Source organism: Neophocaena asiaeorientalis, unplaced genomic scaffold, assembly GCF_003031525.2.
Source record: "Neophocaena asiaeorientalis asiaeorientalis breed wild unplaced genomic scaffold, Neophocaena_asiaeorientalis_V1.1 scaffold242, whole genome shotgun sequence".
In the NCBI taxonomy this organism is placed as follows: Eukaryota; Metazoa; Chordata; class Mammalia; order Artiodactyla; family Phocoenidae; genus Neophocaena; species Neophocaena asiaeorientalis.
In genome coordinates, this window is record NW_020172451.1 from 1,415,381 (window position 1) to 1,433,631 (window position 18,251).

Genomic DNA, 18,251 nt, shown 5'->3' on the forward strand with positions numbered 1-18,251 from the left:
ATAATGTATTAGCACAAGGGTAAAAATAGAAATGTAATAGAAAAAAGAATAATAAAATCCAGAGAAAGGCCCAAGCATATGTGAGAATTTGGCATGTGACAAAGGTTGCACTGACAAATAGCACTGAAATCACAGTTTTAATAAATTATTCTGAGACCATTACAGTCTATCGGGGAAGAGTAAAGACAGGTAACTACCACAAGCGATAAATAACACAAAATCACATGTAGAACTCAGATGTTGCAATCCAAGACAGATTTGTCAACATGAAAATTAAAATATCTGATAGGAATGACATTGTTTCCAATATATCAGGAGATACACAGAAGAGGGCAGTAGTGGGAAATGGGCGAGAATATGGGTAAGCAATTCACGGGAGAAAAAGATGGATTTCGTTAAATAGGGGAAACGGTGGGCCTCGGCTGGAAACTGAGGTGAGGGGAGCCTGCAGGAGGTAGAGCCCAGCCCGCCCTGGTGGCGAGGTCTAGGAACCACACTTTTGGTGAGAAAGCTCACAGGTCAAGCCTTCCCAGAGGCAGCCTGACGGCATCCTTCCGATTTAAACGTGCATTCTCCTTGCTCCAGGGAAGATGCACCCCGTGAGCCAAGACACAGACCAAAATGTCACTGTGACAGCGTGTTTACAAGGAAAACCACAGAAGCACGTCCGTGTCCATCAGCAGGGAAGCTGTTGCTCACGGAGCACGATGCTACCATCGCATACCAAAGGGCAGATCTCTGCACACGAGGAAAGATCCTAAAATACGGCACAAAAGTGTAAAATGGGGACAGCAGAACAAGACAAGCTGGCTGAAGTCATGTACTTTCCAGGAGATGTGGGTCCATCCATCTGTGTGCATTCCTGTCTTCACCTGCATGTCTGTGGGGCTGCAAGGGCACAGTCAGCGTCCACGCCTGCTGGTGTCAGGATGGGAGGGCGTCACTCTTCACCGTTGGTCTCGTCTAAGGTTTTACTCATGGTTTTAAAAACACAAAGAGGATGGAAGATGAGTTAGGGGAAATCATTGTACCTGGTGCAGAGGTATGAATATTTTTTAAGTAGATGAAGGGTGAGATGAAGGAGAAAACAGGTAAAGGTGGGGGAGAAGGTCGGAGGGAGAGGAATGAAACAGAGAAAGGAGGACCCACCGCCAGGATCAGAAAGGGCAGGGAAGAGCTGACCTTCACCAAGGCGATCTTCACCTGCTGCTCTGCTGTGAGGTCCCCCCAAGCTGGTCTTTGAGCCTCCGAAGGCAGATTGCCTGGTCAGGACAAGCTTTGCTGGCCTTACTGGAGTCCCCTGCCCCATTCCTCCCCCTACCCTCGCCCCTGTGGAGTTAGCAGTGTTCAGAGCTGCTTCCTGGATGCATCGTGAGTACCTGCCAAGGAGCGCAGGTGTGTTTACCTGTAGCCACTGTGAACTGAAAAAAAAAAAAAAGCACAACCTAAAATTTGAGAATTATGTTTTATTCAGGATATTACTGGGGACTATATCCCAGGAGACAGCCTCTCCAGTAGCCCTGAAAGACAGTGCCAAAGAGGTAAGGGGGGAACCAGGACACACAGGAGTTTCCGTGGGGAAAAAAAAATGTGGTCAAACATCAAACGATTACTGCTAATCCCAAAAAACAGACATCTCAGGTTAATGACCTTAGTGCTTTTCTACGTATGGGAAGATGCAAAAGTCTGGGCTCATTGAAATCATTCCTTTGATCTGCATCCTAACTCCCCAGGGCCAGCATTTTGTTTTTCTCCACCCTGAATCCCCTCAGGGTGCACCGTAGGGGAAGCTTCAGTGTCTGAGGGCTTGATGGCCACAACATCCTTTGTTTACTGAAATGGCAGGGGGCATATGATGATGTAATTTGCTGTGTGTGTGTGCGTGTCTGAGTGTGTGCACAGCTGCTTGTGTGTTTACCAACATTCGTGGCATTGTTCCCCATTTTGCCTGTGTCCCTGGTGAGTGTCCAGTCTGGTCCTTCGGGTGTGCTTCTGTTCCAACATGAGAGGTAGAGAGTCAAGGTCACGGCCTGCTTTGGTTGGAGGGGCTCGTTGCAGGCAGTGACGTCCCCCAGAGGAGGGCCCCCATGCTTGTACTAGGAATACGGGTCCCAGCCGGCAAGCCGCACAAGCACATCCCACGTCCAGAGAGCTGCCTGCCAGGGTGCACACAGGTGATACTGTCGGAGAACAGGGGTTCGTCCTGCTCCAAGGGCCCACAGCCTCCCAGCACCCAGCTCCCTGGCCCCGGACCATGGCCAAGCCGTGCTTTGTCCATGGGTATGGACAAAGGCCTTCAAAGTTACAGGTTGACTTGCCCAATCAATAATGGTGCAGGGAAATAATTAAAACTGTCAGATTTAGAAAGTATTAGAGGTACTTAGAGCTTTCTGCCAACCATGGAAAACAGGGATTAATGGTGTTATCTGGAGCACTTCTAAGTTACAGAGCAAGTTCTCAAAGTCTTCCTCTGACGCTCATTTGCAGAGGAGGGTCCACATGAAGGGTCTCAGAGCAAACTGCTGCAGTCCATTAACCCCCAGCACAGCTGCCTCCCCACTCAGAGCTGGGGACGCCTTCCAGAAGAGGCTGTAAAATGAAAAGGCCCTTAGAGCACTCACAGCGTGTCATCCCCCGGGGTTCGGCTACAAAAGATGACCCCGTGTGGGGAGAACAGAACTCAGAGGGGCTGGAGCCCCATGCAGAGGCCCCGAGGGACTCACATCTGGCCACAGGATGGGCTTTGGCACAGCTGGACTGGCTAGCCAGGAGGGGGTGCAGGGCTGGCTGAGACTGGGGGGGTGTTGGGGAGACCCGGCCGCTGCTGGGCACAGGGAAGGGGCAGTGTCCAGGCTGGAGTGAGGACTCTAACTCTCACAACTTCCTTCTTGACAACTGCTGGGCAGAACAGGAAGAGTACCCCACAAACAGCATCAGCGTGCTCTTTACTGAGAACATTCACCCCCACTTCCTCAGACACGTTGGATGAGCTGCTGCTTCCTCTCAGGGTGCTGGGAGCTTGGGGCTGTGTTTGCAGAGTGAGAGCAGGCCAGGAGCAGTGGGTGCAGAAAGCCACATGGATGCACGGGACCAAGCCCAGGAATCCCTGTATGCCATGCACATGCTGGCCCATCACTCTGCCATCCCCCTGCCCCACCCCAGGTGATGCCTGTGACCCACCCCTGGCATCCAGGGGACATTCTGTGGTAGAGATCCCAAATGAGCTGTGGCCACAGAACTGACTGCTGGGAAAGCAGGGCCCAGGCTGTGCACAGACCTCAGAGCCTGGTCACCTCCCTGACGATGGAACAGATGCAACCAGTCTTGGGCCAGGGAGGGGGCTTGCTTCCTGGGCTTGGACCCAGCAGCTAATCACAGACAAATGGTCAGGAGGACCGTCCAAGTCATGTAACATCCTGCTCTCGGCTGTCCTCTGGATGCCATCTGCACTCCTGTACTGCCCTGACACTCTCGGCCACCGTCGCCCTGGCCTTGTCACCCCACTGCCCTGGCCCAGTCAGCCTTGTCCAGGCCCTGTCAGAGCCTGACACACAGGTCTCTGCAGGGAGCCAGCGACATCAACTGAGGTGCAGCCTGGAAGCCCCTTTGGGGAGGGTGGGTGACATTAATGCCAGACCCCTGTCCACTCAACTGAGCCTCCTTTTCCTCATTTAAAAAATAAGATCATTAAAATAAAACTGCACAGAGATATTGGGAAAGAGAAATGGTGCCATGGAAGGTGAAGGACAGAATATGCCGGCATTTCCTTGGGGTGCTGTTAGTCCCGTAACCTCATGCCACCCCAGGGTCCTGGCGGGAGGGGGCCTGAGGCTCATGCAGTGAGGCTGGAGACAGTGGTGTCACAGCACGGCCCCTGCAGCGTTTGTCCTGGATCTGCACTGGGCTCCTTCGACTTGGCCGCAGTTCCTCTGCCTTCCAAATGCCCTGCAGGCTGAGACCCAAGTGTCCCAGATGGTGGTGGGGGGGCTGGGATTGGTGTCAGCCTGCCATCCCCCGACCTGGACTCCAGCGCCTGCCCCACCTGCAAGGGGAGCTCAGCGGTGGGCTGGATGGAGACGCCCCTATTGGTGGTCTTGGGGGAGAAGCCAGCGCCTCCTCCTCCGTGTGGGTCTGGATCCCGGACCAGCCAGACTGTCAGTCACCTGCACCCCTAGGGACTGGCCCAGTGAGATGGCGTCAGACTGTGATCTGGGCTTTGGGGAGGAGAGTCGGCTCCTCTCTCGGCCCCCAGGAGCCTGTGCAGACTTCTGGGAGCCTCAGATTGACCACCTGCACGGTTGGTTGTGAAGCTCTGTGCGGCAGCTGTCAGGCAACGGGCGTCAAGGGGTGGAGGGGTGGGAGGGACTAGCGCTGAGGAAGTGCTTGTTCTGGAGCCCGGAGCACAGAGAGGGCAGAGCCCTGGGACCACCCGGCCCGCCTCCCTTTTCACACCCAGACCAGGGCCCTCGCTGCTGTGGGCACTGGGCACGGGGTGGGGTCCCTCTCAGGTCCCTCCACCCCGACCCCCAAGCCCCACCCTCTTCTGATTCCGTACAGACGGTGGCTCCTTCCAGGGTGTCTCTGAGGTGAGCTCTGCATCCCCACCGAGCACAGGGCCTGGCCCAGAACAGGGCCACATGTCCTGTGGGCTCAGGGACAGAGTGGGAGCAGAGCCAGGGAGATGGGGCTCAGCCTGGGGGGCACCCTGCAGAGGGGGAGGGAGTGGGACGTTACTGGGAATAAGGCACCACTGAGATGGTGTCCCGGGTGCCCCGGGAGGTGTATGGCTCCTCTCATTGCACACAGACACACACACACACACACACACACACCATATACACACCACACACACACAGACACCCACTCGCACACAGACACACAGACACACACACAGACACACACACACACAGAGAGACACACAAACACACACAGACACACACATCACACACACCATATACACACCACACACACACAGACACCCACTCGCACACAGACACACAGACACACACACAGACACACACACACACAGAGAGACACACAAACACACACAGACACACACATCACACACACCATATACACACCACACACACACAGACACCCACTCGCACACAGACACACAGACACACACACAGACACACACACACACAGAGAGACACACAAACACACACAGACACACACATCACACACACCATATACACACCACACACACACAGACACCCACTCGCACACAGACACACAGACACACACACAGACACACACACACACAGAGAGACACACAAACACACACAGACACACACATCACACACACCATATACACACCACACACACACAGACACCCACTCGCACACAGACACACAGACACACACACAGACACACACACACACAGAGAGACACACAAACACACACAGACACACACATCACACACACCATATACACACCACACACACACAGACACCCACTCGCACACAGACACACAGACACACACACAGACACACACACACACAGAGAGACACACAAACACACACAGACACACACATCACACACACCATATACACACCACACACACACAGACACCCACTCGCACACAGACACACAGACACACACACAGACACACACACACACAGAGAGACACACAAACACACACAGACACACACATCACACACACCATATACACACCACACACACACAGACACCCACTCGCACACAGACACACAGACACACACACAGACACACACACACACAGAGAGACACACAAACACACACAGACACACACATCACACACACCATATACACACCACACACACACAGACACCCACTCGCACACAGACACACAGACACACACACAGACACACACACACACAGAGAGACACACAAACACACACAGACACACACATCACACACACCATATACACACCACACACACACAGACACCCACTCGCACACAGACACACAGACACACACACAGACACACACACACACAGAGAGACACACAAACACACACAGACACACACATCACACACACCATATACACACCACACACACACAGACACCCACTCGCACACAGACACACAGACACACACACAGACACACACACACACAGAGAGACACACAAACACACACAGACACACACATCACACACACCATATACACACCACACACACACAGACACCCACTCGCACACAGACACACAGACACACACACAGACACACACACACACAGAGAGACACACAAACACACACAGACACACACATCACACACACCATATACACACCACACACACACAGACACCCACTCGCACACAGACACACAGACACACACACAGACACACACACACACAGAGAGACACACAAACACACACAGACACACACATCACACACACCATATACACACCACACACACACAGACACCCACTCGCACACAGACACACAGACACACACACAGACACACACACACACAGAGAGACACACAAACACACACAGACACACACATCACACACACCATATACACACCACACACACACAGACCCCCCCCACACACACCACATACTGCCCACACCCCACACAGACACACACACAGACACACAGACACACAGAGAGACACACACACACACACACACCATATACACACCACACACACACAGACCCCCCCCACACACACCACATACTGCCCACACCCCACACAGACACACACACAGACACACAGACACACAGAGAGACACACACACACACACACACCATATACACACCACACACACACAGACCCCCCCCACACACACCACATACTGCCCACACCCCACACAGACACACACACAGACACACAGACACACAGAGAGACACACACACACACACACACCATATACACACCACACACACACAGACCCCCCCCACACACACCACATACTGCCCACACCCCACACAGACACACACACAGACACACAGACACACAGAGAGACACACAAACACACACACAGACACACACATCACACACACCATATACACACCACACACACACAGACACCCACTCGCACACAGACACACAGACACACACACAGACACACAGACACACACACAGACACACATAGACACACACACGCACACACAGACACACACACACACACACACCATGTACACACCACACACACACAGACACCCCCCACACACACCACATACTGCACACACCCCACACAGACACACACACAGACACACAGACACACAGACACACACACAGACACACAGACACACACATCACACACACCATATACACACCACACACACACAGACACCCACTCGCACACAGACACACAGACACACACACAGACACACACACAGACACACAGACACACACACAGACACACAGACACACACACAGACACACACAGACACCCACTCGCACACAGACACACACACATAGACACACACACGCACACACCATTTTACTAAAGGAAATCGCATCACGCGTCCTAGGCTTCATTGTGTATCATTTACTGCCCTTTTGTTGTAATCACGTACCTGTGGTTTGGGTGATGCTCTAACTGTGTAACAAGTCGGGGTCCTACAGGGCTGTTTCTGATTCTCACTCTCTGCACACAGCCCACTGTCCGCATCGCCCCCTGGCGGCACTCAGGGCTGCTCTTAATTCTTGGGGATGAGTATTCAGGATGGGAAGGCTGGTTCCATGGTTTTGTGTATTTTTAATTTAAATATATTTTTCCAGATGGCTTTCCAGAAGAGCAGTTATAATTCACATCTCCCGCAATAATATGCAAATGTCCCTTCCTTCACGTCCTCACCAGAAGGTGTTACCTTTTCAATTTTGGCCTAGCTGAGAGGTGAGAATTGATGTCTCCTGATAAAATAATTTGAATTTTCTGGCTACTTGTGACTTTGTGTAACTTTTCCTACTATTTCTGGCCATTTGGGAACTTTCTAGTAAGCGCTTGTTCATATACTTTGCCTAATTTTCTCTTATTTGTCTTTTTAAAAATCAGTTGTAAAAGCTCTCTGTGTATTACAGCTATGAACCCCCCACTGCTTTCCTGTCATTTCTCTTTGGCGTCACCATCTCCTCATGCTACATATTTGTGAAAACATAGTCACACGTTTCTTTATGAATTTTTCTGTAATAGCTTCTTAGTTACCAATATTCATTAAAATATTTGCCTAATCCAGAGGTTACACATGTATTCACTTTCTTCTAAGATTTTATTCTTTCATATGTTAATATTTGCTGTATTTGCTATTTATTTCTGAATGTGAGATGAATTAGAAGCCCAGCTGATTTGCTTAATTATGAAAGCCTCTTTCCCAGTGTATAAATGCACCGACCTTTTACCCCCGGCCTGGGCTCCGTTCCTGGCCCACCCCATGCACTCATCTGCCATGGTTTTCATTCCAAAAGTTTTACTATTTCTCAGGCAAGAGTCCCCTCAATCTTCTTTTCCACAGTTTCTTGGTTACTTTTAGACATGTATCTTGTTATAGGAATTTAAGGTTATTTTATGCAAACTACACACTAACACACAGAAACACACTGGAATTCTATTTGGAATTACATTAGAGTTTTATATTAATCTGTGGAGAATTGATATTTTCTGTTTTATTATGTCTTTCCAACCAATAACCAAGGATTCCTCTGTGAATAGTCGTGTCTTCCTTTCCTTCCTCCACGAACCTTTAATGATTCTTCACTAGGGTCCTGGCAGACTCGGGTCCCCAGGTCCCTGTTGCTGCTCCCTGACCTCCTCTCCATGGGCGCTCATTCCTGGGATCGGGGAGGAGCTGAGATGCTCGGGGGGCTGGCACCCCGCTCCCCATCCAGGGCGGGCAGCCTTCCCTTAGGGGAACTTCACTCCCTGCAGAGCCGGCAAGCCGGGGCCTCCCTCACCCTCTCCTTCAAGCATCCACTGTGCTCAGAGCTGGGGACACACAGGTGTGTACACATGGTTTTTTCCTTGCAAGAAATAGTTCAACGTTTAGGCCAAGACAAAAGACAAGAGACGGATGATCTCACGGCATGCGACACGCACGGAGGAAGTGACTTCTACGGGCCTCTGTGCTGGCAGCTGGGGACACAGGTGAGGAGCAGACACTGTCCCACTGAGCAGGGGGAAGGGGCCCGGGGCGTGGCCACGTGATCACACGGTGGCAGCCTGGGAAGCAGGGCAGGACAGAGCCAGAAAGAGGGTCGGGGGCAGAAGGATGTAGAAGTTCATCTGTGGGAGCGCAGAGCCCCGGCTCCAGGCTATGGGCTAGCAGAAATCCATCCCGAGGGGCATCTGCAGCCACAGGAAGAGAGGAAGCCAGTCCGAGAAGAAGCTCGGAGAGCGGCTCAGGCCACCAGCTTGAGCCTAAGGGGCACCTGAGGGCAGGGACGCTGCTCTGTCCTGTCCTGGTAACTCACGCGCCCTCCTTGTGGGGTTCCAGACATCAGCTCCCCTATGGGCTTTAATAGTGGGACACTAGGAGGTCTTGGTGAGTGTTCACCTTGGTGTGAACGCCTAGCCTCATCTCCAGGAGGCGTGCCCGGCTGAGTCCCAGGGGAGGAGGGGCCGATCGGGAGGCGGCCCCCCTGCCTGCAGGTGGCGCGGAGTCCAGAGGGCGGAGGGGGCCGTCCACCAGCTCTGGGCTCCCCGGCTTCCCACAGGCAGAGCAGCTGTCAGCCCGATTGATCATGAAGCCGTCCATCTGCCTCCTGAAAGATAAATTCCAGCATTCCCGAGGTTTCTATTTCACTTAACTAAAGCTGAAAACGGAGAAGGAACAATTAAACGCAACCCGAGGCAACCCCAAATAAGATCCATCAGAAGCCTCACATCCAATCCCGATGGCACATTCATCAAAATGTCAGTTATTCCAAATGCGGTTTTGTCTTATTAATGCTAATTTCTTCCATGGAAAGCCTAGTGATTTTACCGTTCAGTGGTTACCAGGGAACTGGAAGAAACTCTATGCATCTTAATTCAGCAGGTTGCCTTATTTACTGTCAGCTTACTTATAGCCCACTGACAATTTCCTCACTTCTTGGCTTTGGGATCCCTCACCTACGGTGGGGCTGGTCCCACGAGGTATGGGCCACAGCAAGTCAGCTCACGGTCTTTCTGTCCCCTCCCTTCCCTTCCCTGTGTGTGATGTAGGAACCTCGAGAATGGTTGGCCAACCAGTCCAACAGCACATGGCACATCTGGCTGAAGTCACTCTGCATCCCCTATGGGACGTCTGCTGTGCATGGGCACAGGACCAACTCACATGGACAGTCCTTCCCTCAAGATCCCTGGGCCCGGAAATGCCATCTCCCCTCCTCCATCAGCCTTTACTCTTCCGGGCACTGGGCCCCCGAGAGGGAAGAGGCAGCATGTGCATCGTGGGGGGATGGGCAGGTCAGAGGCTGTGTGGTCACGACCTGGTGGCACTGAGTCTGGAGCATCGGGGCCCACCGATCCCCTCTCTTCCCTGAAACAGAGCTCTCCCCGTGGCCGCTCATGAATCCAGCAGCTCTTTTTAAGTAACATGTTTGGAAATGATCTGAGAAGTCAGAAATCAAGAGCCTTTTTGACAGAAATGCATAATGAATGGCCAGTCGGCAGATCTGGAGAAAATATGGTCGACAAAGAGACAAATAATGGACGAACAGCAAGAGATGAGATAGATGCTGGAACCAGTAGGTACCTCTGGACGAGGCGGGGAGGTGTGCTTGTTTTGGTGCCGCTAGATACTTTGTAAACCATCCTTCACATTAAAATGTTCAGGAAATGAAAGTTAAATGGAACTGGGTTAATCTGTTTCTTCCTCAGTTGACAGTCCCCGTGGGGACCCGGTACCCACTCTCCTGGTGGTTTCTCCTACCCTGCGTCCGGCTCTCTGGATGTGTGTGCCAGGTGGAGGTGTGTGCCAGGTATCAGCTCAGGTGTGAGCCACACCCTGACGAGCACCTGCTCCAGGGTCAGGCCGGGACAGACTCTGGGGTGGGGGGATAACGGACCAAGCAGGTGACCAGAGCTCACAGGAGCGCTGGAATCAAGGCTGCCTGGCCCAGGTGCTTGGGAGGGCCACCCAGAAGTAGGTACTTAAAGGTCAGGTTATTTATATCTGTGGTTAGTGGGCCCCAAGCAGGTGGAGCATCAAAGATCTGTGTGGCTGTCCGGGGGTGTGTGCACAGGCTGTAACTGGAGGTCATGTTCGGTCAGATGGACTGGACAGGAGAAACCGTTCTTGATAGCGGAAGGCATAGGAAAAGGCCCGCAAGAAAGCACAAGGAAGAAGGGAGACACAGCGGGCTCTGAAGGCGGCTGCACAAATCATCACACAAATCACGGAGCTGGGCAGGCTTCCACTGGGGAAACTCTGCTCGCTTCCTTGCGGCTCTGACTTCCTTCCAGAAGGAAGGAGATGCTACTAGATCAGTTGCTATTCATTATTGTTATAAATCAATGAATCGTTTCATATCATTAATAGAAATCAATGTATTAAATTCATTTCCTGTTTTCTTCACGTGTCTTCCTGTGAACTCTTCCAACCAAACATAAATAAAACCATAGAGAATAAATAGTATAAAAACATGCTTTGCCAATCATTGCCTTTAACAAAATTTTTAAATCGTCCATATTCGTTTCTGATTATGGTTTTTGAAAACAAATTATTATAGCTGTAAGTGAAACTCCTTCTGCACCTCTACCATTCCAGTCCCTTCCCTCCCCAGAGGTAAGCTTGAGGCAGGGATTGCATCCTTTCACCTTCTTCCACCTCCTCCCGCTATTGGCCTGGAATAGAGATGCGATTGCTGGAACACCAGCAGCCATCTTGGAATGTGAGGCAACCTTGAGACCAGAAGCTATTCAAAAAAGATGGTGGGGCAGAAAAATAATGGAAGCCCATAATTCTCATGTCACCATGAAGCCACACGCAAGCCCTGGATTTTTGGCTTTTGACTTAATAATTCTATAAGAGAAAATAGTTTCTTGTTTTATTTAATCTGCTTTTACATGAACTGGTTTCTGTGCAGTGCTGCTGAATTTATTTCTAACCAAAGCAGCCACTCTCCTGAGTCAGGTGTCCATCAGTGTTCCCATCCTTTCACTCACTAGGTGGGCACATATCCCTAAACAATATGTAACGTCATCCTGCTTGTCTTACACTTTATACAATGGTATTTTGTAGTACAAATCGTATTTTTTTTTTTTTTTTGCGGTACGCGGGCCTCTCACTGCTGTGGCCTCTCCCGTTGTGGAGCACAGGCTCTGGACGCGCAGGCTCAGCGGCCATGACTCACGGGCCCAGCCGCTCCACGGCATGTGGGATCCTCCCGGACCGGGGCACGAACCCGTGTCCCCCGCATTGGCAGGTGGACTCTCAACCACTGAGCCAGCAGGGAAGCCCTATTCAATGGTATTCTGTAGTACAAATCGTTCTGTACCTTCTCACTCAACATGGTTTTGGAAACTCATCCGTATTGATAGTTTGCTCACTTTACTGTCGAATAGTATACCCACGTCGTACTAATGAATATTTAGATTAATTCAAGAAAGATTTTGTCACTAAAAGCAGCACCACATTGGCATTCTTGCTGGCATTTTCCTTTTGCGTGTGGTCACAACCCTCCCCGGGTAGAAGTTTGGAAGAGGATTTCTGGGTCACCCGCTTGCAGAAGCTCTTGTGAACTTCCCATCTCTGTGGATTTCCTCACTCACCCGTTCTCACAGCCCTGCTGTTTACACTTTGGACAAGCCGAAGGGTGTGATTTCATATTTGATTGCCTGCATTTTTATTTTCCTGATTACCGTTAAGTTCAGAATTTTTTAAATGTCATTGGCCTTTATTTTTTCCCTTCCTGTGAAATGTCTGTTCGTCTCCTTTGCCCGGTGCTTTTTTTCAGTTGTTTGTCTTCATCTTAATTCCTTGTAAGGTTTTTGGTGCTCTGAGCATCACCGTACCAGCCACGTGTACTGCAGTGTCTCCTGCAGGTCTGTGGCTTGTCTTTTCAGCTTTGTACGGCCTCTTATTTCCCAGAGACGTGGTTTAGTGTAATGGAATGAATCAGCCACTTCCTCTATCACTTGGGCTCCTTTGGTCTTGACACATCTTCTTCTGACTCAAGGTCATGAAGATCTAATGCCATATTTTCTTTTAAACGTCTTTAAGTATTAGTTTAAAAAATTAGGTCTGTAAGCCATTTGGGATTTCATTTCATTTTTGATGAAACTTAAAGATCAATTTTATTTTTTCTATTTGAGGAACCCGTCATCCAGCACATCGTCACCTGCCCATCCTTCCCTTGGGTCTGTGGTGTCACTCTGTCCCACGTTCACTCCATGTGGCCTGCATCTCTCTTTGTGCTCTCTTTCCTGCCTTTAAGGGCTTTTTATGTCCCTCAGTGATTTGTATATATATTTATGTTTCCACCAAAAGAGTCTTACAAATCTTCTTTTACGTCTTTGCACAGGGAGCTAACAAATAGAGAAAACTAGACCTTGGACTTAACAGCCGTCAACAGTTTGAGCCCTAAAAGCCAACAACCAACAGCCATACACGAGGAATGAGCTCCTTTCTGTCCCTTTGGGCGTATCGGCCTTCGAGGAAAGCCCCTGGATAAAGGGCCAAATGCTAAGAGATGCTGAGACCCTCCTTGGGCTGACAGAGTGCCACGGCCACTCCTGCAGGGAGAGCCCCTACCTCTGCCAGGCTCCAGGGGACCAGTTCCCTAAAGTATCTCCCGAGGCCGATGTCCCACTGTACGGGGGTGATCCCGGGTGGGGACTGACTTTTCCCATCACCCACACCGTGGCGGGTTGACACCGCAACCTCTGGGTCCTTTGACAGCTGATCAGCTGATGACGGTCCACCTTCTCACGCTAAGTTTGGGTGGAGGAGAGGGTCCTGAGCAGAGCGGTACGAGTAGAAATCAGTAGATGCTTTGGACTGGCTGCTGGCTGAATGGATGCGTTCATTCCAGGGACAAACATGCACTGAGCTCCTCACATGTACCTACTTCCAGGGGCAGGGGTCACACTGACCTCTGGCCTCACGTCCCTGTAGCCGAGCACGCGGCCACGTGCCGGGCATTGCCCTTTGCAGATGGATGGGTGGTGGAGGGGCTGCGTCCCTGCGTCCCGCTCTCCGTGTGTGAGTATCAAAGGGTTAGGCAGGCACACAGCACATTCTGGTCTTGAACGTGTACAGAAATCTGTACAGGAGGATGTGACCCCTGCCTGCCTCCGAGGTCCCTGGGGGCCTCCCTGGTGCTCCTGAGTTTCTGTGGCACACTCCTCGATGTGATTTAGCACAAGATGAGAGATGCTTCCTAAAGCACAGGACTGAGGGTCCAGCCAGGGACGGATGCGGGAGAAGGTCCAGGCCACCGGTGCTGCTGAAACACACATACAGGCCGGCTTCCTGGTTAAAGGGACCGGTGGGTGCACCAACCCTGCCAAGTGCAAGGGAACTTTGCCAAAGGCCAGAGCACCCCGTTCTCTCTCTCCCTGGTTCTTTGGTGCTGGCAAGACCACCCAGCCCTGGGGCTACAGGGCAGCATCTCTAAGATGGAAGGGTAGAGCCCATGCCCAGAGGGAAGCAGCCATCCAGAGACACCAGAAGCTGCTGTCCTGGCCTGAGGAACCTCTCAGCCCTTGGGAGCCATGCCACTGGACCCAAGTCAGGGCCTCCGAGCTCTCACTGAGGCTGCATATGTTGTCATCTCATTCTGCCCCTGGGCTCAGAATTCCACCCCCCTCCCTGGGTGCTGCCCACAGACGCCCCTCCCCCCTGAGGACAGCAGGTATTTGCTCCAGAACTTCCAGCTAAACTTCCGCCCTCTGCTTCTGGTTTGGAATTTTCCCGAGAAGCTGGGAGCGGGGGGTAGGGTGAGCAAAGAAACAGACCATGTCTCCACTCAGTCTTTCCAGTAGCTTGCATCTCCTCACCAGCGCGCATGCCCAGCAGGCCCTCCTGCCTTTGCTTCTAATTTGTCACCTTGCGGACTTTCCCCCATGATTGTCTGAGTTATTTTGCTAATTAGAAGAATCTGCCTTCGCTGGGTGGCGTCTGGATGCTCCCAGGGGAATCGCAGGTGCAGCCGGTCACCCCTGGCTGGGGCACATGGGGTCCGCGGCTCCCAGGCTAATTCTCAGCGGGATTCGGAACAAAACTGAAATCCCCGCTGAAATGGCAGGAAACGTGGTCTTTTCATCTTTTCCTGTCCAGTCCCCTCCCCCGCCCTTTATTATGTTTATGGAGAAAAAAGGTCCACGTGCTTTGAGCAAATATCCTTTCTACTATTCCCATGGAAAAATGGGGAAAAGTGCTTAAAATGATAGACCTCGCTCTTTTCTAACAGAAAATTGACTTACTGAGGAAAATGAAATCTGAATTTTCTGAAGAAATGTCGACAACCAGGCAATTTTGTGAACGTGGGTCATCTGGGGATGAGAGGGAGGTTTGGCTGAAGCCCTCAGCATCGTGGCTCATAAAAGGGTCTGACTTCTTCCAATTAGCTCAATAAGATAAGCAATTTTATGCTTTCTCTCAAAAAAATGTTTCAGATACTCAGTCTGAAGGCTGAGATGTAGTGGGCATGGTTATCTACATGCACAGATGGGACCTGGTAAAGACGCTCAGGAGGTTTAGCTTGTAGGATATTAGGGATAAATTCTGTGCAGTTCTGTTTTCTGAGCTACCTGAGAGGAAGACCAACTAGGGCCCAGGGCAGCCACTCGTCACATGGGAGGCATCTCCAGGAGAAGCACTTTGGGGGCTACAGCCAGAGTGTGCAAACCAGGAGAGGAGGGTCTGGGAGCTTGGCTGGCTCCTAGCCTGGCTGAGGGCACAGAGAGCTTGATGTTGATTCAGGGCAGGTTCTGAAGTTAGCTAGAAGAGGAGACAGATGATCTGAGTGGGCCAGAGGAAGACATTCCTGGTCGAGAGCTGGTGGAGTGAGTGTTGTAGTCCGGATGTATTGAGGCCAAGGAAGAGCATCCCAGGTGTAGGGCAGCCCTGGGGGGAGCCCTACGGTGGCCAGGACAGCAGGGAGGCTGGGGCACAGACACAGAGCTCCCCTCCCTCACCTGTCCTCCCCTCCCCCTCCCTCACCTGTCCTCACCTTCCAGAGCTGAGCTGTCTTCTCAGGCCTCGCCACATATAGCTCATGGATATGATCCTCTCTGATGAACTTTTTTTTCTTCAGATAAGAAATATTTGCTGTCAAGTCTTAATTTACATTTTGTGGGGGAGAAGCCCAGTTGTTCAGCTAGTCTGTAATGAGATATGTTGTCCCCTGCAGTGCATTTGCATTTGCAAAAGTCTTCTAAATGTTCCAGGCCAAGAACGAGCATCTTGGTGTGGGCGTTACGGGTGTGGGTGGAGGGTGGAGAGCAGATGGGGCAGCGGGACATCCGGATCCGGGCATGCTGGGGACACACGGGGCTCCGGGTCAGAAGCCAGCCGACTGGCCTGCGGGGCTCCAAGGAGGGGGTGTGGGCAGTAAGGCTGCTGACTCCCAGCGGCCAAGCAGGACGCTGCTGCGGGGCCCCAGGGAGGGCCCCGGGCCTGCGTTCCTGCCCTGGAGTGCAGGGGGCGGGGGTGGCATCCAGACCGGCTGGGACAGGCCCCCAACAGGCTCAGCACTTCAGCTGCTGCTCTGCGGGGATTACAGTCAGCACAGCTGGGGGGAGTCCTTTTGTGAGTCATCGGTGCATTTTAGTTAAGAATAAAGGAGGGGAATTTGCTAGATGCACTGGCGGGTGCCCTCGTCCACACGCAAGTGCATACGTGTGTACACACGAACACACACACACGTGAGAGCACACACACATGCCCACACACGCACACACACACACAGAGCTTCACGGAGGGCCTGGCTTTCTGCTTTTGCTCTGCTTTCCTAGTGGCACTGCGTTCCTTCGCGCCGAGCGCTCCATCCTGTCCAGGGAAGAAGGTACAGAAGGGCCAGGGGCCAGTCTGGCCTCCATCCCCCCTTCCCGTGCAGCAGGGGAGGTGTCTTGGTGAATTCCGGAAGGAGGCTGCCAGGGCGGGGGCTGCTGGGAATTTTGGGGGGAGTGGCAGGAAGTGGGGCCTCGCACACAGGAGAATCACACTTGTCACCTATCACAGGCACCTGTGGCCCCAGGAGGACGTGGTTCCCACCCAGGGGCACGGGACATCCTGAGCTCTGGCGGGTGCAACTCTGCAAGCTTTGGTTTCGTCATCATAATGGGGCAACAGTCCCTTCTTTCCTGAGGACATGAGGAGACGAGTGTGGTCTCCATGGTGATAGATGTCAACCTCCTGGCCCAGGACAGCCACCGACCAACTGGGGTCAACGTGGAGGTTCCCAATTTCCAATATCCACCTGGACTCCCAGATCCCTGGCTCTGGTGGGAGACCGCCACCTAGGATCGTGGCAGGGGGACCCAGCTGGTGGCCACGCAGCATCCACTGGCCCACCTCCATCAGCTGGGTGAAGCGATGTATTAAAAAGTCCCACAAGGGACGCACGCCCTTTCCTTAGACATGGCAGATAAGTGGCCTGCTGCTGGGACCCAGCTCTCCCTCAGTGCCACACGGGGCCACACCTGCAGTGGGGCTGGAGTGCGGGCGGCGCTGTCAGCACAGTTAGGACGGGACCTCAAGCCATTTCTCCCATTGGCTCCGTAGCCATAAAGCTGACATGGTGATTTCTGTCTGCAGCTCTCACGTCTCACTGTCCAACAGGCACCAGGCTCCAGGACAGGAGACGGGCTATTTATCTGCCACATGAAGTCCCCCAGAGGCCCCCGACAGAGAGACCCCATGCCCAGATGTGTGTGTTTTAGCGAAGCCTCGATCCTCTCTAGGGTGAAGACACCGCACCCCTCTTTGAAGGAGTCTCCCCAGGCAGGCTCGGGTTTCTCATGGGGGATGGATGTGGTGACGCAGCCCTACCTGACCCCCTGATCCCCAGGCTCAGGGCAGGGGAGGGGTCTCGGGCACAAAGGAACAAAAGACAGCCTTTTCCTCTAGCTGGGTCTCCTCTGCCAGCTTTGCTGACTGGTCTCTGGAGTTTTCAGCAGAAAAGGGAAGCTCAGGCTTAGCAAGGAGAAGGCGTCGGGCTGCTTGTGCAGGAACCACGATTAATCCCCTCACCAGTGTGTAGGGCTGCCTGGTGTTCTCGGAGAGACGCTTCCCCTGGATCGGGGGAGGAGTCTTCCCCTGCAGCGTGAGGGGTCAGGAATCTCTGGAGCTTGGTTCCCTTCTTCTCTTGTCTGGGGGGCATGAGACACCCAGTCA